Source organism: Microcebus murinus, chromosome 21, assembly GCF_040939455.1.
Source record: "Microcebus murinus isolate Inina chromosome 21, M.murinus_Inina_mat1.0, whole genome shotgun sequence".
In the NCBI taxonomy this organism is placed as follows: domain Eukaryota; kingdom Metazoa; phylum Chordata; class Mammalia; order Primates; family Cheirogaleidae; genus Microcebus; species Microcebus murinus.
The window spans coordinates 30350525-30377918 of record NC_134124.1 but is presented as its reverse complement, the minus strand read 5'-3'; the positions used below and the strand labels follow the sequence as shown (position 1 = coordinate 30377918).

Below are 27394 nucleotides of genomic sequence, written 5' to 3'. Positions count from 1 at the left end.
ATATAATATATTAACCTATTGAGTTTTTTTATAGCCTTTCTAGAATTTCTTTTTCTGAAAGACATGGATGTGTATTAATATCTAAGTTTCTTTTTTCCAAAGGATAAACCAACTGTTCCAGCACCATTTACTTATGTATTAATGTGCTTGAAATACAAAATAAACAAAAAAAAATTAATCAGGAAAATATTTACCAATTATGCGACAAAAGGTAACAAAAGTCACGTAAGCACATCTATACGTGAATAAACAAAAAGAAAGCAACCCGGATTTCACAAGTGGTTAATAAGCTCATGCAAAAATCATCAAGTTTCTAATAATACTATAAAGGAAGTAGGTTGCCCACCTGCTTAATTAGCAATTTTCAAACAATGAATGCATCCAGGTTGGCATGAGATGGTGAAATAGGCCCTCCCAAACACTGCTGCCTAGAGTGCAGAAGAGAAAAGTGGAGAAGGGAGGAAGCCAGGAGGAGGCCTTAAACATACTTGACCTAGAAATTGCATTACGGCTCCTTGGGTGCCTCTGGCCCTGATGTCATGGTCCTTAGAAACCTGGGTTAGAGTAATAAGGGGGAAAGAAGAAGTGCCTGGATAAATCCTTAGAGATTTTGCTAGGCACCTACCTTGTTTACAGCACACCACGAGGATCGAGCAAAATACAGAATCCAGCTTGGCCCAATGCGAAAGACTTTAACCAAGATTTTCAAAACTCAAAACATGCAAGAACGTAAATATTCCCTCTCACCAACCTCCTTTCTCTTTCACTACAATTTTGCCGTCACTCAGATCTCAATGGGGCACAGGGAGAGCGGACAGGGTGCTTCGTGGAGAGATGGAGAGAAACTAAACCTTCAAAGGAGCTATAGTTTTCCAGGTCACTCCTGGTCCTGTTCAGGGAAGTATTTTCTCATCCTTGATACCCTCATGCCACACCTGAAAAATGCTAAATTACAGAATGTATTAGCTTGGGAAACTATCATTATCTTCATTCATACTCATTATACCCTTGTCAGTGGAGAGCTGGGGCACTCCAATCCAAGATTTGGGACATTATTAAGAGAGATGTTCCAGTTTAACCAGCAAAAAAGGAACAAAAGATGTGGCATCACGTAAATACAAGAAATTCAAAGATCATCCGCTTTGAAGAATTTAGATGGAAGTTGAATTAGGGGTGCCATATGGGAAGTTTTCTGAGTTTATTTCAAATAATTTTCTTTCAATTTTACACTTTCATACAACCATTAGATCTCAACAAATTCTAATTCAGAGAATTTATGCTAAGCAAATAACTTAAATCTTCAATGAAAAGTTACATCCCAAGGTACTAGTATGGTATTATTTTTAACAATGGAAAAAAAAAAAAAAAAAGGAAAAAGAAACATAATCCCAAACAGAGAACTTAGTATTTAAATTTTGGTACATATATAGTATAATAATATTTACACACTTATAATAATAGTATTTTAGGTTGCTGTGACTTGGGAGTGTACAAATTATAACATTACGTTCAAAAAATTGCTACAAACTCTAAAATAATAAATTGGATCCCTAACTGTATTCTGTGGCTTTGGGAAACTAAATTCACAAATATTACAACTGCAGATACTTTCCTCCCACAGTATGTAGCAAATATAAATGGGAAACTTAAAGTCTCCTTCAGACCATGAGTGATTCTATAAATGACAGTATTTTATAAAGTGGTTCTCTGGCTAGTAATCATCAGTTTATTTAGTTAGTTTTTTTACTGCTTGACTGTAATGTCACTTCCCTCTCAAACTGTAGGAAGTGCTTTTTTTCCTGTGGTCATTTTTGGGACACAGGGAAGAAATGATTCAAATAAACTTTTTATAGATGTGAATTATTGCATACATGCAGATGAGTAGACGGTAACACAAAAAAGTGTTGAGACTAAAAAGAAAATAAGTAAGCCTCAGCAGAACAAAAATATCATGGGTCTTTGGGTCACTCACAATCTAATCCACAAAAACGTACAAAAAATGTGCAGAATGTACAAAAGTCATGGAAAGAAATATGCCAAATAATTTCTCCCTGTCCAGCGAGATATCACGGATGACTTTTTATCGTCTTATGTGTCTCTGTCTTCCAAATTTTCAATCATATAGCGTTCCTGCAACTTTAAAAGCCAAACCTACATAAGAAACAATGTTCAGGGTGAGCGTAAACACAGCTTTCACTACCACCTAAAGATTCCTTGTAGCTGAGCTGAATTCTTCTCATCAGAAACGATTGTTTCAAGGCACGCAGAACTGGTCACATTACTCGTCAAAAATTAAAACGCTTGTCAAACTCTTTCCTTGATGGCCTTATAAACAGTTGTCAAAAGTGAGCTGTTCGTAAAAGCAGCATAAAAAGGAGAAAAAAAAATGGTTTCTTTCCCTTTTCTACTAAGTGAAGGGTTTCCTATAATTTTAGCAGTCATTAAGATTTACTAATGAAGACTTGAGATGGAGTCTAAAAAAGGAAATATAAATTTAAGTGGCTCATTTCGTGTTTTGAGAGGTAAAATATTAAGAGGAAAAAGAAGTGCTATCTCATCAATCACAAAGCACATAAAGCTGGATAAGTAAGGCAGCTCTTTCCAGCAGTAACCAGCGCGGAAGAACTGCATCGGCCTAGCGAGACTGCCTTCTAATAGGTGAGAGGCTATTTCAATCTCCATACCCATTTAATCACAGGGCTGTTTGAGCACTGACTGCCAATTATCCTGAATTATGTGTCATATAGTAGGTTTGTGATCTGGGCTATAGTGCATTAGGAACCCAGCAGAGACCACCATGTTGATTTGACAAGGTTCTTAGAGCCAAGATGAATAAATTAACGCAACAGAGTGATTCTGATGAAGAAAAGATTGAAGCCAAGCTCCCAGAGATGGAAGATTAGTGACTAATCAGCTCTAACACCTGGTTTCCATAACACTCTAATAACAACTCCTCACGCTGCTGTAACAAAACACAACAGCCTCTGCCAGGGGGGGAGGAAATGTGAAATAGCCTCAAAAGTTATGGCTTGGGGTGTTTTATTCACGACAGGATGTATTTTCACCTGTTCTTGGAAAATTAGAGCAGCGGCAATTCTCTTCCCCCTTTATAACGGGACGGAGGGCGGGAAATGGTTGTGAATTCAAAACAACCAGGTTCCCAGGAGAACAGATTGAATGAGAAATGCACTGCTGCTAACTTTTCAATTCGACTTACATCAGCTGAAAAGAGAAGGAGAAGGGAAGGAGCTCGAAACCACTAACGCTGATCGGACTGTACAGTCACTTAATACAGCGGGGAGGGAGCCCAGGTAGCAATCAGCTGGGGCTTCTTACCTTTAGGCTCAGCAGGGACAAAAGCAAATGCCCTCTAGACCCCAAATCTCACTTTTTTTGGTTAATTTGGAGAAAAGTTGGGAGCCCTAACAACTGTCATGTAAAGCTAAGGATGCAAGACCTCCAAATGTCTCATACAAATGCACTATCTTAAAATATCCAATACAAATGCTAATACCTTGAAATATACCTGGCATTGCTGTCCCTAATGAGAGACTTGAGGGATTGCTGTTTTGGCCAATGCCCTTAATCAGCATGGAGGGGGCAGCCCTTTGAGGACCAGTATTATCCATTGTCAGTCTTCCCTTTGGCCATCGCTTCTTAAAAGGCAAGTCATTAATCATTCCCTGTTTGTTAAATCAGAAAGAATAAGACCGGGCGCGGTGGCTCATGCCTGTAATCCTAGCACTCTGGGAGGCTGAGGTGGGAGTATCGTTTTAGCTCCGGAGTTCGAGACCAGCCTGAGCAAGAGTGAGACCCCATCTCTACCAAAAATAGAAAAAAAATTAGCCAGGCATGGTGGCACATGCGTGTAGTCCCAGCGACTGGGGAGTCTGAGGCAGGAGGATCGCTTGAGCCCAGGAGTTTGAGGTTGCTGTGAGCTAGGCTGATGCCACGGCACTCACTCTAGCCTGGGTAACAAAGTGAGACTCTGTCTCAAAAAAGGAAGAAAAAAGAAAAAGAAAGCATTTAACTGAGAACAGTGGATTCTCACAAAACATCTGAGATGTATGCTGGAATAGCATTTTGACATTTGTCAGAATTGAGGCATCAAAGCATTAGAACCATTCTCTTACGACTGCTTAGAAACAAAGACAAACTATGACAGCATCTCTGTGCTAACCTGCTTAGGAATCTGAGACTAAGAAAACCCGATTTAATGACAACTGAGCATTTGAAGACAGGGTTGGTGAGTGGGGGATATTCACATTACAACACCACCACCAGCAAGGATTTGTTTAGCAGGCGATGTATGGTAAATTCTCCTGAAATCGTTCAAACATGACTTAGTACACTAGGAGGAGACTGACGCTCAACCTTTTAAAGAAAGACACGATGCCTTTGTAATGCAGGTTGGCCTGTCTTTGTAGCTTCTCTTTCCCACTGCAATTCCTATTGACGAAACTGGACTTTCTAGTCACAATCTGTTTAATTCTGTAACTTAATCTCTAGCCCAGGGTCAAGTCATCAATTTGGATTTTATGTTTCTTTTTTATTCTGCTTATTTCCCCATTTAGGACGCATTGAGATGCCCCACATTCCGCTCGGCAGCCTGTGAAGACCCACGCTTTTAGCAGTGACTGACAGAGAAGCCAAACTACACATTGTCCCAAGGGCTGCTTCCAAATTTGGTCTCCCAAAGGGAAGCTCGCGACACTCCTCTAGGCGTGCTTGAATTCCGACCCATTTTCACAGTTTCATTTGTTCTAATACCTAATTCTTTCTTTGCCTCAGCAAGCCCCGCCAAAAGGGAGGCGGGAGGAGAGTAGCTGTTGTTTTATCTGTTTTACATTAGAAATCATTTCCTTCACCCGTTTTCCAGTTTTTCACCCCCAAACTCCAATTTAAGCCGAGGTGTCAGAGGTCAGAAGCACATCTTTCAAACACAGAGCATGTCAAGCAATACCTCTATATTCACTTACGCCTAATATGCTCTTTTTATTGTTTTGTTTTATTTTCCCTATCTCTGTTGAAATAGTTTAGTGAGTATTTAAACTTTCAAAGTGAAATTCAGGGAGGGAAAAAAAAAAGGTAAATCTTTAAAAGGGTCGATTGAACTTGTAATCATAAAAGCCACACTCTGGGCCATTTGCTGAATTGCACTCTGTTAAATGTTTTTATCCTCTTACCCTAAATTATAAATGCCCTAAACCAGAAAGTAGGAAAAAAGCCAGATATCATCAATGTTCTGCTAAAAAGTTCCCCTGCCATCACCAAAGGAACCCGCAGATATTCAGAAGAGTCAGTGTGGTTTTGGTGGGAACAGCAGGTAGCAGTTTTGTGTGTAGAAAGCTTAGGTGAGGACATAGTTATTATGATAACAAAACCCTCAAATCTGGAGTGAGAGAGGCTTTGTCTCCTGTCCCTTCAAAGACCTGCCAAAGGTTTCTGAGGGCCATGAAAGGAGCATGGAGGCTTATGGTTAATCTGAAAACATGTCATTTTTCTAAGGAACTGTAGCCAACAAATGATCTACAAGAAATGGAACCGAATGACGTTCTAGTCCACCCGTGACTTTTGTGCGGATTTACATCATAGAGCTTATATGAGACTGAATAGATAGGAATCTCATGAAAGAACTTGAAATCTAAGACAATGAGGCTTGTGGGTTACGGATGCTTTTGAGAATCTGGTGAAATATAAACTCCTCACTCCAAAAACATGCAAGTGTTTACACATCTCTAAAGATTGGCTGACCTGCATGTGAACCACTTACATATAAAATCCACAAGTTACAGAGTCACAGAATCTGAGGGCTGGCAAAAATCCTTGAAATAATCTAGTCGATGTCTTATTTTTCAGAAGAAGAAATTTATTCAGGAATTTTATTCAAAGATGAGAATCACTGTAGAAGATATGCATAACATAATTTATTTTGGTCATTTATAATATCATACCAGCACCTTAAAATCCCCCAAATCAACTAAATTCTTAGCTTCAAGATGCAGAAGGGATAAATCCAGATAGCTAGCTAGATGATAGGTAGATAAGTAGGTAAGGTAGGTAGATAGATATAGACAGATTTATTATGGGAATTGTCTCAGGTGATTATGAAGGCCAAGAAGGCCTACCATCTGCCTTATGCAAGCTGGAAGCCCAGGGAAGCTAGTTGTAATTCAGTTGGAGTCTGCAGGCCTGAGAACAGTTTAAGGAGGTGGGTAGGGGGTGGGTACTGGTACAAGTTCTGCATTGGGAAGGCCAAAGAACCAGGGGCTCTAATATCTGAGGTCAAGAGAAGACGGATGTCTCAGCTCAAGAAGAGAGAGTCAATTTGGCCTTCCTCTACCTTTTTATTCATGGCTGCAAAAGATTCAGGCGTCCTCAAACTATGGCCCACGAGCCACGTGCGGCCCACCGAGGACATATATCCAGCCTGCAGGGTGTTTTTGCTGCCGCTGCCTGTCCTGCTTAGCAGCCAACTCGTCCCGGGCCCATAGTGCGCATGTGTGGAATGTGCGCCACACTCTCCCATGGCCCTCTAATGGTCTGAGGGACAGTGAACTGGCCCTCTGTTTAAAAAGTTTGAGGACCCTTGGATTAGATGATGCCCACCAACATCGATGAAGATAAATTTTAGTCTACTGATTCCAATGCTAATCTCTTTCAGAAATAATATTATAGACACACACAGAAATCACATTTTTAGCAGCTTTCTGGGCATCCCCGAGTCCAGTCCACAAAATTATCCACATCAGAGGAGGAAAGGGAAATAGAGAAGTCGCAAAAGGAAATATATTGCTTTACTCAATTTGCTATCATTGTAACAAAGTCAACAGGTTCTGATCCTTATTTCTGAAAGTTTCAATGATCAATGGGAGTAAAAGATATGGCAACGAGATGCCATAGAAAGTGTCTTTTTCATGGGTACTAAAGCCAGAAACTATTTCATAAAGCGAAGATGCTTCATTTCCTTGTCTACTAAATGAGTATGTTGCATATACCTAGCTGTTAGGCAGACTGAGAGGATTAAATGAGTTAAAGTGTCTGAAAGATATTTTCAAACTGTTGGGCACTATATACAAATGTGAGATATTATTTTTACAAAGGACTGCAGACTCTTAATATTATTCAGATTGTATAAAAATGCAAAAGGTCCTGGAATCCCCTTTGACATTAACCTAATAACCCACCAGCAGAAACTGTGCTTTGAACTCTGTTTAGAGCACCAAGGAAGTGGACATACAGTTAGTGATTCCAGTGTTTGTAATTCAGTCTGCGCTATGTCAAACTAGTAATGACTATACCAATTATACCTTGCATATTGCAAATTATGTAAAGCAATGATCTCCAAAGTGAGCCGTGTGGCTCAGGTTAGGGAAACAAGAAAATTCATGTGGGTGGGGGCAACAGAATATGAAAACTACTACTCACTATTATTTATCTTGTTTTTGAGAAAAATAATCATTTTTATTTAACAATATGGATGCTATATTAGTACAGTTATGCCAGATTTAATTTATATGTAAATATACATATGTTAGAAAGTTAGAAAGTATGTTAGAAAGTATGTTTAGAAAGTATGTTAGAAAGTATGTTTAAGAGTTTTAGTGCTGGGTGTGCAGGCTCAAAAAATTTTAAAGTATACAGGTTCTTCTATATGTACAACATTATTGGAGCCTTCAAGCTGTGTTAGGTCATTAATCCGAATGTAGAGTTAAGGAAACCAAGACTGGGAAAAGCTAAGAGTTTTCTGTTGCATCTTATCAAGAAGGATAAAAATGAAATTCCAGGTTTGGGCTCTAAGTTCTGCATTCCACACCTTTACAACAAAGTGGGCCTTTCCAAAGTTAGCTTTTGGCAGAAATTACCAAAAGGTAGCCTGAGGACTGTAAAATAGACTAGGGTTATGTTGGAAAGCACAGATGGGATGAGGACATAAAAAGAAGAACTGAGTTGACCGTCTCAGGTAGGATAGTAGAGGGAAGAGTTGCATTCAAACACCTCATTAGAAAATAAACACATAAGGGTCAGGCATACACTGATCCAGAACCACTGCAAATGGATCATGGTTAGTATCCAAGTGCCCCAACATGTTACTGAATGATGCTAGAAAGGAGCCATTTTGCTCCATGCCCCAACCAAAAGATAAAAACAAAAACGCATTACCGTTACTATGTTTATGTATTATTTATAAATGATATTTTTTGGTATTTCTTGAGCTTTCCTACCTTTGTATAAGGTCCAATATAAATGCTAACTATTATTTGTATTTAACAAACCTTTGCCACAGGAAAAATGCATACCTTGGTTTCTGCAATAAGGGCAAAAAAAGCTGAGAGGAAATGGCCCATTCTGGGTTACAACAAAATAAACTTCCTTACATCACGTTTTCCTCCCTGTTTTCTGGTTCAAGAATATGTTCTGAGCTTAGAATTCATTTTCTTGGATATCCTCAAAGGCTATGTTTTCAACAACAGGAATTAGTATAATTCTTCTTGAAAACACCAAGTAATCTGTTCTTTTGAGTGAGTTTTGTGTACACAGGTTGAGTGGCCAAAAATGAATCTAAAAATAACATACTTTTTCTGAATATAGTGGTTTCAAAGGGATGTGTGCTTCTGGGCAAAAAATAAATGTTAGAAAATGTCCTTTTTTATAAGTCAAAAAGGAAAATTACAAAATTACTGTGAATGTATAAAATTAGATGTGTACTTAAAATTAATTTATTATACTAGTTGTAGTAAATTAATTATATTAGTGCATTTCCATTTCTGAAATCTATATCTGAAATGTGTCGTAAAAATTCAGCAAGTGGCCATTTTTTCCTTTATGGTTCAAGTGGTTCGTATTGCTGATTTTGCAAGTTGGCTGGCTTTCATGTGAGCCACTTAACACACAAAATACACATGTTACAGAATCATAGAATCCGAGGGCTGACAAAAATCTTTGAAATAATCTAGTTGATCTCTTATCTCTCAGAAAAAGGGCGAGTGAGAGTGCCCCCAGATAGAAACTCAAACAGCTGGATCTGTAAATAGCAAGAAACCTAAACATGGTTCATTTATTCAGCAAATATTTACTGGCCTGATTTTGGGTCGATAGTCACATTCAAAGATCATAATGTGGCCACATAAATTATTAAAATCAAGGAAGATACCGGATGTGTCATTTAATTGACAAAGTTGATGTCTAACAACATGTTGTTAGCGCTTTCCTGTGTAAATACAATATGTTGCTAAGAGGGCAACTTCAACTTAAACATCTGTTTTGCTAATAAATACTGTACCTATCAGATTTGCACATCAGAAAATGGAGGAACTATGACTTCCTACAAAGTGTATATTTCAAGGAAGAGGTAGAGTCAGGACCAACATAAATATCAGTTAAAGGAAACTGAATACATCATCAAAACAGCAACATTTTCATGCTTGACCTTCCATACCAGCCCTTCTCATCACTCGTGTGAATGTGAGGTTTAAAAATGAGAGATTATTCACAGAAAATTGTGGTGAAAAATAACATCGTGGTCCTTTAAATGCAACCTTGCCTAAATTGCATAAATAATGTTAGTTCTCCTTGCTGGAATTTGTGGGAAAGAGGCAGAAGAATAGAAATGAAGACCTAAGGGAAACAGGCTGTTTCTAAAAACAGGGACCCTTAAAAGTCAGCATCTCTTCTTGAGTTTAAAAACAACATTAATATTTGTAAGATTAGTTGTAAATATTTAAAATGCATTCCTACTAATAAGAAATGCAAATATTTCATAAAATCTCTCCACATAATTTTGACCTCAAAATAGCATGAGGTTATTATTATTGTCATTTTTATTTGGGGGTGTTCTTTGTAAAAGCAACAGAGGAGGAATGAAATCAGGGATCGCCATATGTCTGAAATGTGTAAACATGCAACATTGGTAGGCTTGTGTAGAAATTCTCCTTATTCCCATGCCTCTACTCAAAAACAAGAAGTTACTTCTCTGACAATTTATTTTGAGGTAGGATCAAAAAGGCAAATGGAAAATTAACACTTATGGATTTTTAAAAACTTAGCTATATTCTAAAGTTGTAAAAACAATAAAGAACATAAAAAGTTTAGAAAATATTTTAGAAATATTACCAAAGTCATTTTTTATTATAAAAAGAATAAATTCAGCTAATCACTCTTCATGCTAAAATAACATAGTGGCAAAGGGAAGAAAAAAATCAGAATGATGTTCCAAATTAAAATATAACTGGATCAAAGTATACTTTAAAAAAGCAACAAAACCCTTTCAAGAAAATAAGAAACATTTGTTTAGTGCTTAATGGATGCATTGAACTGCTGTAGCAACCTATTTGAAAAATAATTTCACATTCACTCAATTGGATTTAGAAAAAAATCATTATCAATATGTAGATATTAGCAGAACTTCCCCTCTGCAAGTATTTTTTTAATTTAAATCAATGTCATTAGCAATGCTGTTTTCCATCCAAGCATCCACCTAGCAAATGCTAAAATAATGTTTACCTGAGATGTTTTGCTACTGTATTTAAATTTTATAAGAAAACAAATTACACCTGCATCCTGAATTTGATAGGGATTATTAGTTATTAGAAATCACAAAATCTTCCCTAATTTAACTAGTGTTATGGATGAAACCTCAAATAAGAGATGCTATTTATAAATGCCATTGCCATTTTTGTAGAAAAAACAGGGACTACCCATGCACAGTACCTGGATATGAAAAGTAAAGAAAAGTGTTTTAATTCTAAATGTCTTGATTTCAGGCAAAATGTAATATGTAGATTTCTTGATTTTCATATCAAAACAAAAACAGAAGAGCTGCATATTGTTATAGGTGCTGTTTTACAATGAAAAATTACTTTAACATGTTTGTCCACTCCACTGAAACCAACATACTTCACAATTTTTATTATACACAGAATTGGCTGTATAGAATTTTGATATTTCCATTAATACATTTACATGCAAAAGTAGGAACACATTTAGATATTTTCTCTTTTATGCAACATTTTTTTACCCAAGTGGAGCCAAAGGTACATTTAGATATTTTGTGCTTTTCACAACAGTGTGTCTGTTGGCTCTGTTGACCTAAAGGTAGGCTATGTGAACAATAAAATACACACACACACACACACACACAGAGACACAAACACACAGATGAGCTGCTCCCTGGAAAAACCAGAGAACCAAGAAAAGAAAGAGTTTTAAAATGCAAACATTTGTGTTTATTTAAAAGGAAAAAATGGGGGTAGGGTAAGAAGGAGAAAGACAAGGAATTATAAAAAGGACATAGAGGAGTAAAGGGTCACCACGAGATGTGTTTCTATAACAAAGTTAATAGTCTCATTTCAGGGAAAAGCAAGTCAATGAGGTCAGCATTTTTACTCTCATAGATTCTAAAATACTCTGGTTTCTGTTCCCAAATTTCCTACAAAATCTTTAAGGAAAACCATTGCTCATGTATAGATTATGATTATTCCTACTCGATCTCTATGCTAATCTGTTTGAAGACTTTCCTTATGTAAGAAATAAACTCTAGGACTGAGGAATTAAAATATAGTTGGCCCTTGGACAACACAGATTTGAACTTCATGGGGCCACATATACACAATGGAAGTTACACCAAGTGTGCCTGCCTCTTCTATCTCCCCTTCCGTCTCCTTAACCTCCTCCCCAGCTGCTGCCCCTCAGACATCAACACCAACCCTCCCCTTCCTCAGCCTACTCAAGGTAAAGATGATGAGGATGAAGGCCTTTATGTTGATCCACTTCCACTTAATGAATAGTAAATATATTTTCTCCTCCTCCTGAGTTTCTTTTCTTTAGCATCCTTCATTTTTAAGAACACAGTATATAACACATATAGCATAGAAAATACGTGTCAGTCAATTATTTGTGTTATCAGTAAGGCTTCCAGTCAGCAGCAGGCTATTAGTAAAGTTTTTTTTTGATGGGGTGGCGTTTGGTGCCCCAACCCTTGTGTCGTTGAAGAGTCAACCCTCCCTTCTGACAGCAAAACTTAGCCTACTGGTAACTGGGAAGGTCAGGCTGGGGCAATCTCTTTTTCCAGAGGGAATGAAGAATAGCCAAGAAAAGAAGGGAGAGAAAAGGATTTGTGAACAAGCACTTACTCTGAAAAGAGCTAGGGAAGATGGAAGGTGGAGAGGACACAGAGAAGATACTGGGTCAGATGTCACAGAGGACACTGAGCCTTGGCATGAGCCAGCTCCTTCTCTGGCTTTCCCAAGTCCTGCCTTTCCATGAATATCCTTCACGTCTGTTCTGTTGTCTCATTCTTATTTCCCTATTCTCCCAACTGGGGAGAAAGTTCATCTTTTAAGCTGCTTACCAGGGTATCCCAGCTCCAAGACTGTGACCCAGTCACAGGGTGACTAACCATCCGGGTTTGCCAAGGCCCAACGAGATTCCTAGGACCTAGGACAGTCAGCGATAAAACGGGGAGAGTCAAGGACAAACCAGGGTAGGGTGGTCACATGAACTGTGAATGTCTTCTCTCGTCCTCTGGTTCCACCAGCCACATAGACGTTGTCAATGAAGTCAGGGCAAGAAATGAACTAAACACTAAAAGTTAGAAGTATATGATCAGAAATTCAGGGGGCCCTCAGGAAGCCTACACCATCAATGAGCCCTATTTACTGAAGGGAAAATAGTATGTATAGTGCATAAGTCCTACAGTAACTGTTAATCCTCTCCAGAAATAAAATAAAATAAAATAAAAAAGAATGTGACTGATAAATTACTTACAGAAAATGTAACGCTCAAAGCAGTAACCGCAATGCAATAATTACTGGACTTCATTAAACATAAAAATAAATCTGTCTTTTACTTCTCTCTCATCCCATTAGTACATACAATGAAAGGAAAAGCCTTTTTAAAAGGTACCTCACGGCCAATTTTTCCCCCTTAATTCTGCATTGTAACAAACAAAGGTAAAATCAAAAATCATGCAAGCGGTGAAGTATAAGCTTTTTCCCATTATCCTTGGAAGGACGAGGACAGTGCCAATTAAAAACATGTTCCCCTGTAGCTCTCAGAAAACGCTTTTTTTCTGTTTAACTCCTTGATAGTAGAATGCCTTATTAAGAGGAAAAGAATCACAAAGTATAATGGCTTAGAAATCGTCAATATTTCCAGGGAAATCAATCTATTTGTCTCAATTTAAATGTACAGTACCTCTCCTAACCTCATTGACATAAATAATATTCCCTGATCATAAAGTCTGAGACTAAAATGAGCGTCTAATCTCTAAAAATACATGCTAAGAATGTTGCCTTTCCTAAGGTAACAAGAAAAAGTAGGATCGTTCAATAGAACACGGTCAAATTATTTCTGCTTTAAGTGGAAGAACGTGGCCCCATTTTATATGCATGTGTGCAAGTCTCAGTGTGACTTTTTTCCTCTGTTGAGATACTTGACTTTGATTTTATTTTTATCATTTACGCTGTGAAATGCCAACACCACGCCATTCCTACAAAACACGCTTTTATCCGTTTTTTTTTTTTTTATTTTTTTTAAGTCCACGTTCAAGTTAGAAAGTAAGTCATATCTCCAGATCTCGTTTTGTAAAGGTTGTACTCACCGCAGGCTTAACACAACGGTGGGAGACGGTGTGGAAGGGATCGATAAAGTAGTATTACCCTTTGTGATGGACAGTCCCGGCAGGGCGTGCCGGCTTAACTCGGCTGTCCCTGCTCAGGCTCCATCCTTACCCACTGGGCGAGTGCACTGAGGCACAGTTAACGGACCAAGAGCCCCGACCAGGATGAGAAACTCACTTCCTCCCCCTCGTTCTGGAGCTGCTTTCATAAAGCCGGAGAAAATCTGGATGCCTTAAGATGAAGTTTCCACTTTGAAAGATAAATGTAGCAACACCCTGAAGTCTGAGGGCACAGGCCTTGACATTCAGACAGCCGTATGCATTGCCCGGGACGTTACGCGTTGACAGAAGGCCTATAAAGGCAGCAGTGCTGCAACCTCAACTTGTCACTTGTGATTTTTAAAAAGCCGGCGACCGTGGTTGCAAAGATGCAACATTGCAACGTAATGAGCTTATATTAATTGCCTCTTTCTCTCGCCAAGTGGACTTAGGGAATAATATGTTAAATTTCCCTCCAAATTAAATGTTTATAATTCCTCATTTGTCACTGTAAGAGCAAAATTACAACGCTGTAGTTATGAATGTCATAAGGTCTGAGGATATGATCGCGCTGTTACCATTCTCGTTAATAGGGAGTAGCTGACGCTGTTCAGGCCTGAGACGCTGGGGCCCGGCATGTTTTACAGGAGGGACCATATGGATCTGCCATAGTTCTTTTTTTTCTAATAAGAGTACTGAGACTTTCATTTAATTAAATAGACCTTACTTTGCTATTCAGGCAAATCTAAATGATAAGCAATGCAAATTCCTCCATAGAGCCTTACTGACAATACAACTGATTTAAGTTTTTTTCTACGTCCCTATTACGTTTCAAGCCACATTTCAACGACTTCCTATGACACAAATATGAGTAGACACCTCCCGCTGGTCCTCTTTTGCATCATATCTCTCAGCAGACTTAAACTTTTTTCTAAGTCTCAACACCCATCCCATCCCCTAGCAGATGTCCTCAAACTACAGCCTGCGTGCCACATGCAGGTGTTTTTGCCAATTTTTTTTTTTACTTCAAAATAAGATATGTGCAGTATGCATAGGAATTTGTTCATAGTTTTTTTTTAAACTATAGTCCGGCCCTCCAACGGTCTGAAGGACAGTGAACTGGCCCCTTGTTTGAAAAGTTTGAGGACCACAGCCCTAGGTTAAGATCAAGGCTCTTCTCGTTAATCTATTGTGCCTTCTAATACCTGACCCAAGATTTGTCTTTATTTAATAAAGAATGAGGGAGAAACTTCCATGGAATACATGAAAATAAATAAGGAAAGGTCTGCAGAGACCTAGGCTTTCTGCCTCTTTAAGCAAATTAACTGTAAGAGACTAAAAACCAGGTTGGCCATGACAGTTTTGGGTTCAAACAACTGGCCTTCTCCATTCTCAAAGGGGATCCTTAAAGAGATAGGCTTGGATTTTGGTATAAATACTATATCCCATACCAGGCTGACTGCCCTGTATACTAATATTTTAGTACTTATATGTACACATGCCTCTAATGATACTATACTGCATAACTATCATCCACTAAGCAAGGGCACCATCTATTAAATCTTTTAGGCTGCCAGGAATAAACTAGAGGGGAAAAAAGCACTCTTTATCTTATAGAACAAATTTATTTCCCCTTTGTCTCAATTTCCCCTGATTAGCCTGCACTTCGTTCTTATTATTAAAACTGAAAGCATCATTCACGTGATTATAACTAAAGAACCAGCTACAGTGGTTTGAAACCTCCAGCAACACTAAGAACTTGGAAAAGCTTTGACGGTGCAGTTTTGCTTTGCCACGTCCCAGATAAAATGCTTGGGTCAGGATACCTATGGCCCCTGACAGTTAAAAGGCACAGCATTAAAAATAAAAAATAAATCCCCTAACCAGGTTCTCCCCTCCAGTTCAAACTGCAAGGCCCACACAGAGACGTTTTTCTTTTTCATCTTGATAGAGTTATTTTCCCCTATTTATTAAATTGATACCTTTTTATGGTTTTCAGAAAGAATAAAGCTAGGTATAATGCACCTGATGTGGGAGATAAAATTTTGAGTAAGAGTGAACCTCGTCCTAAAGGGACATCAAATCTGACAGAGTAGGGAAGTCATATATACGAATGATGACAACTGAGACTACTGCAAAGTTAGACAAGCAAGGTTCTGGAACACGGTGCCTCAGCGCTACTTGGAAGCACAGGGTTAATTCCACTCTCTAGGCTACATTTGTACCTTCTTTTCAAAGTTGGTAGAGGAATGGATGAGATCATAATTGGAAGCCCTTGACCAGCTCCCAAATAATACACGTCCAGTAAATAGTATCTAGTTCATTCATTAAAGTTTTTGTAATGGACATCCCAGTAAGGTAGAATAATAAAAACTCAGTGAATTTGGGAGGCAGGGGCTTAGCCATACCTGGCTGGTGGTTCAAGAGACTTCATGAAAAGTAAAGGGCTACAGACAAAAAAAAAAAAAAAAAGATACATTCAGTAATAACTGGGTTGGTCTAGAATGTCAAGTTCCCACGTTCCCACAGAGAATATTCTAGATGACCAGCTTGGGAAACTAGGAGAGAGCCTTATTGAGGAAATATCAGCAGGGATTGTCTATTGATTTGAAGTGCAGTGAGGGTCTCAGAATGTTAGAGGTTTACCAGATTTTTATAAAGTAATCTGGCAACTTTGTGTAAGGGTTTTGAATCGGGAAAGGCCACAGCTAAAGAGGTAGAAGTGCTGTGAGAGTTTAGGTGAGAGGAAATGAGGCCTTTTATCCAAATGACGATGGTCAGAATGGAAAATAAAAAGGACAGCAGAGAGCAGAAACATGGAAGAAGTAGAAAATACAGGAGTTGACAATTTATTGAATGTAAGGTATGACAGAGAAAGAAGACCAAATAAAAAAGGCTCACCCATTTCAAGCCCAATGTCTAAGAATGTGACACAATGTTACACAGAAAAGAGCAATCTGTGTTGGGGGTGATATTAGCTTTTGGATCACATAAATTAGCTTGGTTCTTGCTAAATTACCTACATAATTTTAAAACTTAAAAAGCAAATTGTCAGACCAGGCATGGTAGCTAATGCCTGTAATCCTAGCACTTCGGGAGGCTGAGGCAGGAAGATTGCTTGAAGTAAGGAGTTCGATCAGCCTGAGCAAGAATGAGACCACATCTCTACTAAACACGGAAAAATTAGCCAGGCAGGGTGGGGCATGTCTGTAGTCCCAGCTGCTCAGAAAGCTGAGGCAGGAAGATCCCTTGTGCCCAGGTGTTTGAGGTGGCAGTAAGCTATGATGATGCCACTGCACTCTAGCCCAGAGAACAAAGTGAGACCCTGTCTCACACACACACAAAAAAGCAAATACCATTGGCCATCTGAAAATAAATTACTAATAATGCAAACTTCCAAATACATATAACATCTGTGTTGTTAACATATCTCAGGCCATATTTAGAATCTAAGAAATAGGGGTCCTATAAGGACAAAAGCATTCAGTAGAACATCTTAAATCAGCCTCCTTAGGGATACCTGTTCCCCTGTGTTCATTGCAGCACTATTCACAATAGCCAAGATACAGAAAAAACCCACATGTCCATCGATGGATGAATGGATAAAGAAATCATGTGGCACGTGCACACACACACACACACACACACACACACAAAATTCAGCTTTATAGAGAAGAAGATACTTACACTTGTGACAACATGGATGAATCTTGAGGACATTATGCAGAGTTCAGTAAGCCAGACACAGAAAGAAAAATATTGCATGATCTCACTTACATGTGGAATCTAAAAAAAAGTTGAATACATAGAAACAGAGTACAAGGTGGTTACCAGGGGCAGGGAGGAGGAGAAAATGAGGAGAAATAGGTCAAAGGGTACAAATTTGCAATCATGTAAGATGTGTAAGTCTAGAGATCTAACATATACTATGGTGATTATTCTTGATAATATTGCATTCCATAATAAAAATGTGCTAAGAGAATAGATTTTAGGTGTTTTTATCATACATTTTGTGCAGGTATATGCCTATCAAAACATCATGTTGTACACCTAAAATATATACAATAAAAATAAATTTTAAAAACCCAAAGCAACAAGGCATCCATAATATTTATCCTGGGTACAAAATAAAGCTCTGTCACATGTTGATTCTATTTACTAACTATTGTTCTTCAGTATTTCATGGCAAGTATTTAACAGGGCTAAGAATGTGTCAAAACAGCGATGCAGGAAGTGAGGGCACTGGGAGAGAACCCCCAAACAAATCCGCCAGATCAGAGAAGGTATTTGCTTCATGTGACAGGGAAAATTAAATCTTCATGCCAACATAAGTGCATAAGAATAAGCGCAAGTTGAAGGTGCATTAATCTCAATCACTGTTTATTTGCGGGTGTTTAGACATATTACATGCAGGGTATGTTTCCATTATTGTTGTTTTGAATGAAACACGCAGCAATTCATTGTGAGAAAACCAGGGAAATAATTTTCTCAGCTGCAGAACTCTGGTAACAAAGGGAAAACTACAAAAATCCAGTTCACATCACAGACTTGCACGCTTAGCCCTGTCTTTATTTCAAAAGGGTGGAAAAGGGAAATCAAGGATGAATCGTTCCCTCAAAGGTTATTAATAACATAATTTCTCTACATTATTATATATTTTATGTTAAAAAAATCACATACGGATCATTAAAAAAGATTAAGATATGTCTGAAAAGAATTTCAGCAAAAAAGTGGTTAACATTCATCATAGCCTTTCAAAACAAAATTGGATTCTACTTTATCTGAAAACTTTCCAATGCAATATTACTTTTTCTTACATATACAGCCTGCAACTTACCTAGGGCACTATTTATCATTCGGACAACTTAAGTACACCACACACACACACACACACACACACACACACACAAATCACCTTGAGACAAACGAGAAATCTTCTCTTGGGAACTCAAAACTGTATTAAAATGATAAGTAGCAAGTCTTCACTCTTCCTTCATTAACTTAGGCAGACAAGTGTGATGTACACACACCAAAAAAATCAAGGTTCCAACATGCTCCTGGTCATAATAATCATCTTTGCTTCCTCCAGTCCACAAAGTTTGTTCATTTTTACAAAGACATTATAAGCTGTGATGGAAAAAGCTGTACCCAGAGGAGCCTTCCAATTATCCACACAGGTAGCCTAGTCCATCTGGGACCCTTAACCGGTATGGGTCAGGACTTAAGGATTCAAAATAATTATTGCAAAGGAAGTGCTTGAATGAGCAATTTCTCTTTGGTATTCTATCCATCTACTGTAGTAAAGCAGAGAAAAGGGAGACTGGAAATTGGAGTTTCAAAAAGCAGAAATCAGAAATAACACAACACAGTGAGTAAGGAAATTCAAGTTTGTTGATTATTTTATGTAGGTGGTATATAGTTTTATTTTTTTTTAATTTCAAAATTAACTTTATCTTTAGTCTTCTCCAAAGTTCATTGGAAGTTCATTTTTATATATTTTATATTGATATATAATACTTCGTACACTTAAGGGGTGTGTGTGATATTTTGTTACATGCATAGAATGTGTAATGATCGAGTTGGGGTATTTGAAGTTTCCATCTTTTTTTTTTTTTTTTTTTTTTTGAGACAGAGTCTCACTTTGTTGCTCGGGCTAGAGTGAGTGCCGTGGCATCAGCCTAGCTCACAGCAACCTCAAACTCCTGGGCTCAAGCAGTCCTCCTGCCTCAGCCTCCTGAGTAGCTGGGAATACAGGCATGCGCCACCATGCCTGGCTAATTTTTTCTATATATTTTTAGTTGTCCTATTAATTTCTTTCTATTTTTAGTAGAGACAGGGTCTCACTCTTGCTCAGGCTGGTTTTGAACTCCTGATCTTGAGGAATCCACCCACCTCGGCCTCCCAGAGTGCCAGGATTATAGGTGTGAGCCATCGTGCCCAGCCACCCATCATTTTGAATATTTATCATTTCTATGTGATAAGAATAGCTAAAGTTCTCTCATCTAGCAACTTTGAAAAACATGTTTGTTTTTTTTTAATTTTAGAGACAGGATCTCATTATGTTGTCCAGGCTGAACTTGAACTCCTGAGCTCAGGCGATCCTCCTGCCTCAGCCCCCTAAATAGCTGGGACTACAAGAGTACACGACTGTGCCCAGCTTGTCCATAGTGTTTAAAAGAGCACATTACAAGATAAACTCTAGCAATCACACCTCATAGGTATCTATGTCAATACAGTGTTTTGTGTCACCTGCTATAAATATTCACACTTCAGAATTCTGGGCATAATATCACAGTCAATAAGCCAGAAGGAAATCCATTTAGATACCCAGCACGCATATTTTGGGTGCCTTTTGTATACCGAGATTGGGGCAAAGGATGTGGTCAGGAGGAGAAACACATAGTACCTTTAGATGCTGCTTTAGATTTTAGTCAAATTCAATAATGAATCTAAATTACTTTTTGAGAAATAAAGTCATGTAGAGAATAAAAAGAGACTTTCCTAGGGATTTCTCTTTTAAAAAAAAATCAAAAATCAAAAATGAAAGCTTGAAATATGCACAGATTCTGCCCTGAAACCACCACTGTCCCATTTGGGAGGCAGTCTTAATGTTAAGAGCCAGGGGGTTTGGAGTCAAAAAGTCTGGGTGTCAGTCCCAGCTCCACTGCAGCTATTAACAGATGGGTAGTTTTAGGCATAATTACCCTTCATTGAACCTTAAGGTCCAAGCCTAAGAGTATGGTTGTGGGAAGTTTAAATTAGATATTCTTTTCATTGAGTACAGCACACTGCCTATGTTATACGTCCCATAAATTCCTGGATATAAGACACACCTTTCCCAAATGTCACCAGAAAAGAAAAGATCTCCCTTTTAAATATTCACATTACAGCCGTTTTTGCAAAGGCTCCATTTTGAACCAGCATGAGGTGGTGTTTCCATTTGTCAGGTTGCGGTTCTGATTGTTGAGTGCCTCTGTCACAGGGCTTGTTAAATATTTTGAACCTCACTCCTGCTATTTGGAGAATACACAATTGCTTGTATGACGTTAGCCAGTGTTAGCTTGGATTATAGAGAGGTTAAACTTCTAAAAGGAGGCAACATTTGATGCTGATTTTGTCATGATTTCTGATGGGTAAAACTTCACATTTCCAAGTGCCAAGTTCTGAGAATAAGCCTTTTTAAAGAGCCCCTATTAATTTGTCTTTGTTCACTCCCTTAGATCCATTTTCCCATCTTTCTCTGTTCTGGGTGTATTAAGGTCTGGGTGGTATTAAGGTCATTAAATATGAAATGTCCAATTTCGAATCAAAAGTTTAATTTATTATATCTCAAACAAGAAGCAGTTCAACTAATCAAACTATGTGCCTAAACTATAGACACAGTTTTGCCTTCTTAACGGTAGCTTGTTTGTGCCAGCAGAGAAGAAACCTGGAGAGTGAGTGGGGATGAAATTGGAAAAGGTGTTTTCCACAGCTTGATGAGAATTGAATATTTTTCCTTGCAAGAAGTAGTCCAAAGCCTAGAAGAAGTGTTAGTCAGTTGATGCAAGGTCTAGTGAATATGGTGGACGACAGAGAGCTTCCAAGTTCAACCAACCTCTGTAGTTTGAATAACTTTGGTTTTTGTGTGACGTGTGGTTGAGTGTTGTCTTGCAAGAGCGTCGGCCTGTCTCTGTTGACCAATCTCAGCTGCTTAATCACAGGCATCCTCATCATTTCATCCAGTTGGCTGCAGTAGACATCTGCCACAATCGATTGATCAGGTTGCATGAAACTGTAGTAGATAATACCAGCTCTGGACCACCAGACACCATTAGCTTTTTTTGATGAATATTCAGTTTTGGACTGTGTTTTGGTACTTCGTCTTTGTCCAACCATTGTGTTGAATGTTTGAAATTGCCAAAAAGAATCCAATTTTCATCACACATAACAATATGGTATAGAGATGGTTTGCCTTTATGTTGTGACAGCAAAGAAAAGCAAGCTTTGAGACTCTTCCTCTTCTGATGCTTGTTTAATTCATGCTGTACCCTTCTATCTAGTTTCTTTAGCTTGCTCATTTGTTTCAAATGGTCCAATATTGTTGGAATAGTAACATCAAACCTTGTTGCTAATTCAGGTGTAGGTTGAGATAGATTCGCTTCCACTACAGCTTTCAGTTCATCATTACACACCTTCGCCTCAGGTCACCCACATGGCTCATTTTCAAGACTAAAAATCACCAGAACTGAACTTCTCAAGCCATCAACGTACTGTGTGTTCACTGGCCACATCTTTCCCAAACACTTTCTTGATAATTTGAGCTGTCTGTGCTGCATAGGTTCCAGGATGGAACTCATATTCAAAAATAACATGAATTTTTGACTTATTCATGGTTTCATAAAAATTGCTCTAAAAATATCTGAAAGACAATCACAAGCCAAGCCATGTGTTTGAAAGACTAAGGATGTACCTTCATAATAAAAATAAGTGTCAAAGTGAAATGTCAGAGAGATCTACTGTCAAACATAGTACTTAAAGAAATCAGATATTTTATAATTAATAACCTTCTGAAAGCTGAACCTGAGAGTCAGCTTCACCTGCCCGGTGGAATGCCACTGGATTCAGCCAATGGGGGGCAACAGAAAGAGTTCAGAAAGCAGGAGAAGAGAAAGTCTTAGTTGTTTTTTCCCAGTGGATCGTCCCCAGCCCTCTCTGTCTCCCTTGAGTCTTCGTGGTCCTTCCTGGAAGTGGCTGTGCTCTTCCCCAGCTGCAATGCTCTTGAGTAGCCCCTCTTTCATTGCTCCAGGCTGCAAATAGGCTCTGGTAACAAGTCGCCTTCCTGTGTCCCATGTCCCTTCAGTCCTGGGGAGGGAAAATGCTGCCCCAAAGTTGCTCCTCCCTGAGGAATTTCTCATTCCTTGTTGATTCACTGAACCTGCCTATACCTCCACACATAGTTCCTTTGTTAACCTTTCTTCTGCAAAACCCCTTAGAGAGCTCCATCTGTTTTCTATTGGGCCCCTGCCTGATAAAATTGCTTATATGAGCATTACAGTGAGTGGTTATGCGTGGAGATCACACACATAGGCAGGGCAGGCAAGGCTTCGCTGATAAAATGACAATTAAGGCTTCTAGGCAGTGATAGAGGGAGCCATTCTGCTACGAGGGAGAACAACTTTATGGTTACAGTGAGTAGCAAGTGCAAAGGTGGAAGCTTATTTAGGATTTTCAAGGCACAGAAAGAGGCTAGTGTGGCTGGAACAGAGTCAAAGGGGCAGCAGTTCTTAGCATATAGATGGCATTAAAGACACGGGCTGGGTTGAGATCGCCCAGAGAATGAATGCCAGAAGCAGAGAATATGAAAACCCATGAAAAAGCTGTGGAGGGGAAAGGGATGGGCCAGCAACCAGCAAGGGATATTGAGAAGGAGAAACCAGAGGACAGTCAGGAAAGAATAGTATCTAAGAAGTCAAATGGTAAAAAGAGCTTTAGGAGGAGAGATGAACAGTGTCAAATCCTGGGGTAGATCAAGTAAGACAAGGACTGAGAATAGGCCACTGGATGTATCTACGTGTTTCATTGCACACCTTGACAATGGCTGCCTGGGTGAAGTGGTAGAAAACAAGTCTAACTGGAGTGGGTTCAACAGAATGCAAAACAAGATTATAGATCAACTCTATAGAGTTTAAATTAAACTACAATAAAAACAAAATCCAAAAACCTGACCTAATGTTATGTCAAAGGATTTTTCTGTGTTGGCATAAAATTCCCAATGAGAGTATTATAGAGAAAACACCCTGTGTCTCAAACAACTGAGATGGTACATGATGTGCTGTGCAAAACTATTAGATAAATAAGAGGCATGTCACTGTCCCAGAAAGTTTGTACACTCAATTTGGCCAAAGCAACTTTTTTGTCTTCTTATAAGGAACTTCACACACACACACACACACACACACACACACCATACCCGGCTAGCATTTCTGCAAGAGGCTGAGGTTGCTATGCTGCATGTGAGATTCAAACAAAATTCCCTTTTGAGACTGACCTGCAAACCAATGAGTTTTGACAAGGTTGGAATACTGATAACAACTTGATTGTACATGTTTCCCCCAAGAGGGAATTGAAAAGAATCATATTTGTTAATCCTCCTATAAGAACTGCTATGGTATCTTTATTCCTTCTTAAAAAGAGCATAGGATATTCTCCAGGAAGAAGAAATAGGATTCCATGTAAATATTCCAGCCAATATATATACTCTTTTGGTATGAGCAAGAGTGTGTGAGTCCTTGAATGAAAAGGGGGCATAGGCTCCTGGGGGAGGCATCAGGACCAACCACACATGGGTCACTGGTGTCACACCACATGTCTGTACAGTTTCCATGGTATGGGGCTAGACGTTCCTATTTGTCAAGAGCCAGGTTAAGCATCAGATACATATAATCACTTAGACAGGGCTACTCCTTTACAGAGAATGCGTTCATATGAAAACACAACTGCATAAAACAAACACACAGAGCAACAAACACCTTTCCTGTTATTCCATGGCACCAAGAGGAAGGGCCAAAGAAGGATATGAAGAAGCATCTTGGGATTTACCTTTTGGAAATTCTTTTTTTTAATGTGATGAAGGCTAACATTTCCTCCATGTGAAGGTCAGCCTGGGCAAGTGAAATTTCCAACAGCATTGCTGCTGTTGTAAACAAGAATAGCTAATATTTATTGAGTGCTTACTATAGTCTGTGCATGGTGTTGAGTGTACTACATGCAGTCTCACTTAATTCCTCAAAAGGTAGTGTGAAGGAAGTATTACTGCCTTGCTTATTTTACAAAGGGGGAAACAGAAGTTCAGGGTATCAAGTGACTTTCCCAGGGTAAGAGACTAGAGCGGGTTCAACAGAAAGCAAAGAAAGATTATAGATCAACTCTATAGAGTTTAAATTAAACTACAATAAAAACAAAATCAAAAAACCTGACCTAATGTTATGTCAAAGGATTTTTCTGTGTTTTCTGTAAGTCATAGAGTTGGGATGTGAACACTAGAAATTGCACCCTAGAACCTATAAAAAATAAAAATCACTGTAATACTAGCTCATATTTAACAGATGAAGCCTGGATTTATTTCCATGTTTTCCTTCCTCAATCATGACTATCACCTTATTTTACTGATGAGAAAACTGAAACATAAAGAGTTGAAATAGATCACCCTGGTGAAGGAACAGAGTGGCAAATTAAACCCAATTCCCCTGACTCCAGAGAAAGCGCTGTATCCCACCGTGCAGACACTTGCATTCCAAAGTTTAATTTAATGTTATTATTAAACACAGGCATCATTTTCAAATACTTCCTATCATCAAGGCCTCGCTCACTGCTACAATTGAACACAAAGACGTGATCGTCCCTCCATCAGTAACTGTAAAATAAACTTGGGAAAGCAAGGCACAAAAGCCTATGAAAACTGTTAAACAAATTTTTTTTTTTTTACTATACAGAAGACAGCAAAAGTAAGCAAGTGATTATTTGAGTGGAAAGGACAATTCATAAGACAAAGACATCACTGGGACTCGTAGTACCACAAACATTTCATGATGATGCGGGTCTTAAGGGAAAAAGGTGGACTTTTGAAAGATCCGATCAGAATAAGGAGGAAGTCATGTGGACAGTTTCAGCTAAGACAGCTAGTTACTATAGGGGATAGTGGACACAAACTGGATCAAGGTGGAGTAGAGCTGGGATTCCCGGTAGACCTTGGACTCTCTTTTATACATGAAGAGATGTTTGACCTCGGGCACGACATGATACAAAACACTGCTTGCAGGAGATAAATTTGCTGTTCTAGATAAGTATAAATAATCCAAAGCTATACACAGAAAGTAAATGAGGCCACAACTAACTTGAGGGTTGATGTAAGGTTTTTCACAACACCTATGTGCCATCCACTGTCAGCATGTTTATGCTTGCGTTAAAAAACAGGCAGATTGATTTTCCCTGATTGAGGCTGCTTCAGCCTGGTCTGATGAGTAAATACCCAAAACAGCCACATGCTCAGCTGCCCTCCCTCTGCAATTACTACCTATTTTTTTCCACTCTGGATTCAAAGTGCGGGTCTCGATTTGCAATTGTTAACTTTTTCAGAGTAAGGACACGTATCAGTCACCTGATCTTGTAATTCTCCTGCATTCATTTATTCATTCACTCACTGTGTGTTTCCTGAATACCTACAAAGTGCCAGGCCAGGTGCTAAGCTTCGGGGATGCAAAAATAAAATGTCATCTCAGTGTTTAAAGAGCCCACAGTCTTCTTGAGGCACACAAAAGAATGAGACAGTCACAGCATGGTGGCTGAAGTGCTATAACCGTCCTACGTATGGTATACTGTATGACCACACGTAAGTAAGACAGCCTTGGTTCTGCCTGGTGCCTCCTGCTAGGCCTCCCAGAGAAAGGAATTTTTAATCTGAGTTGTGAAAAATGAGTAGTCATTCTTCCCAGATGGCTGGAGAGGCAGAGGTATTCCTAAAAGTAGGTGAAGTATGTGGGAACGCTTGGGAACTTGGATAACTGCAGGGAGGAGGGATCCAGAGCTGAGTTTATGCCAGGGGAGGGGCGACAAGGACGTGTGGGTCCTGCACAGCATTTGAACTTGATTCAGCAATCGCATTTGCAGTTCAGAAACAACCACAGAGGGCAACCTGAGGAGTGGAAGAATGAGGTCTGACCATAATAAAATTCACATACATCTCAGAGCTATCATTACCAAGATGAGCTAATTTTATCTTGTGAATTTCTCTACTGTCTCCTTGATAATTGAAGACACCATGGTTTGTCAGAATGCAGAGGTAGAACTTGCTGATCCAAAAAAAAAAAAAAAAAAACCATGCCTTTATATTTTCCCAGCTCTAAGTCAATAATGTCAGCTCAAGAATTGCCATTATGACTCCTTAGATGTTAACTCTGACAACTTGTCGGCCAAGCATTTTTCTGAGACAGTCATCCAGGTGGCCACAGCTTGAAAGTGGAGAATTGAGAAGGAAGGTTTTTGTCTTGCCAATTATGGGGACTTTAGGCCAGATCCCAAACCATGACCTGGCTTTGATTAATCTAGACCCTGGGATGTATTTTTAAACACACATCTATATGGATCCCAGGCTCTGTGGACAAGCTAAGCTAGGTTAGAGATTACTGAGAAATATTCACTCCCTGACTTTATGTGTGCTCCATCCCCTAAAAAGAATATGAAATTATGAGAGAGGAACATTATAATATTATTGAGAACAGGCAACCTTGGTATTTAGTGATCAGTAAAAGTAAGGTTAACAAAACTAATGGATACCAGATATTGAATTACTACTCCATTATACTCGTTGCTTTAATGTGTTATTTAAAGCATACTGGATTTTGGATTAAAATTTATATGATGGTGTGATTTAAATAACTTTTCATACAGATAACTCAAATTAGCTAAATAGATATTTGGCAAGTAAAACAGTTAAAATAATAATAAACTTCCCTTCCATATATACCTCTTTATAGTTTAAAAAAAATACTTCCATAAACTTAATTTTGCCTGAGGCTCTTAATAGTATGAGACAGAAAGGACAAAGTTTTCCACAGCCAGCCTATTTAAACAGACACAGATAATTGATGGTACTTTCCAAGTACAGCTTATAAAACTAACACAAATGCAAGATGTATTAGTGAACAGGAAAACCAAATATCTGGGCATTTACTCTGAGTTTCATCCTGAAGACCAAAA

General features: G+C 38.7%; 1 protein-coding gene across 6 annotated transcripts in view; it reads right to left on the bottom strand.

Moving 5' to 3' along the window:
* The window catches only part of TENM2 (teneurin transmembrane protein 2), a 1195335-nt gene that overhangs the window by 989432 nt on the left and 178509 nt on the right, over positions 1 to 27394 (bottom strand). The window lies entirely within an intron of this gene.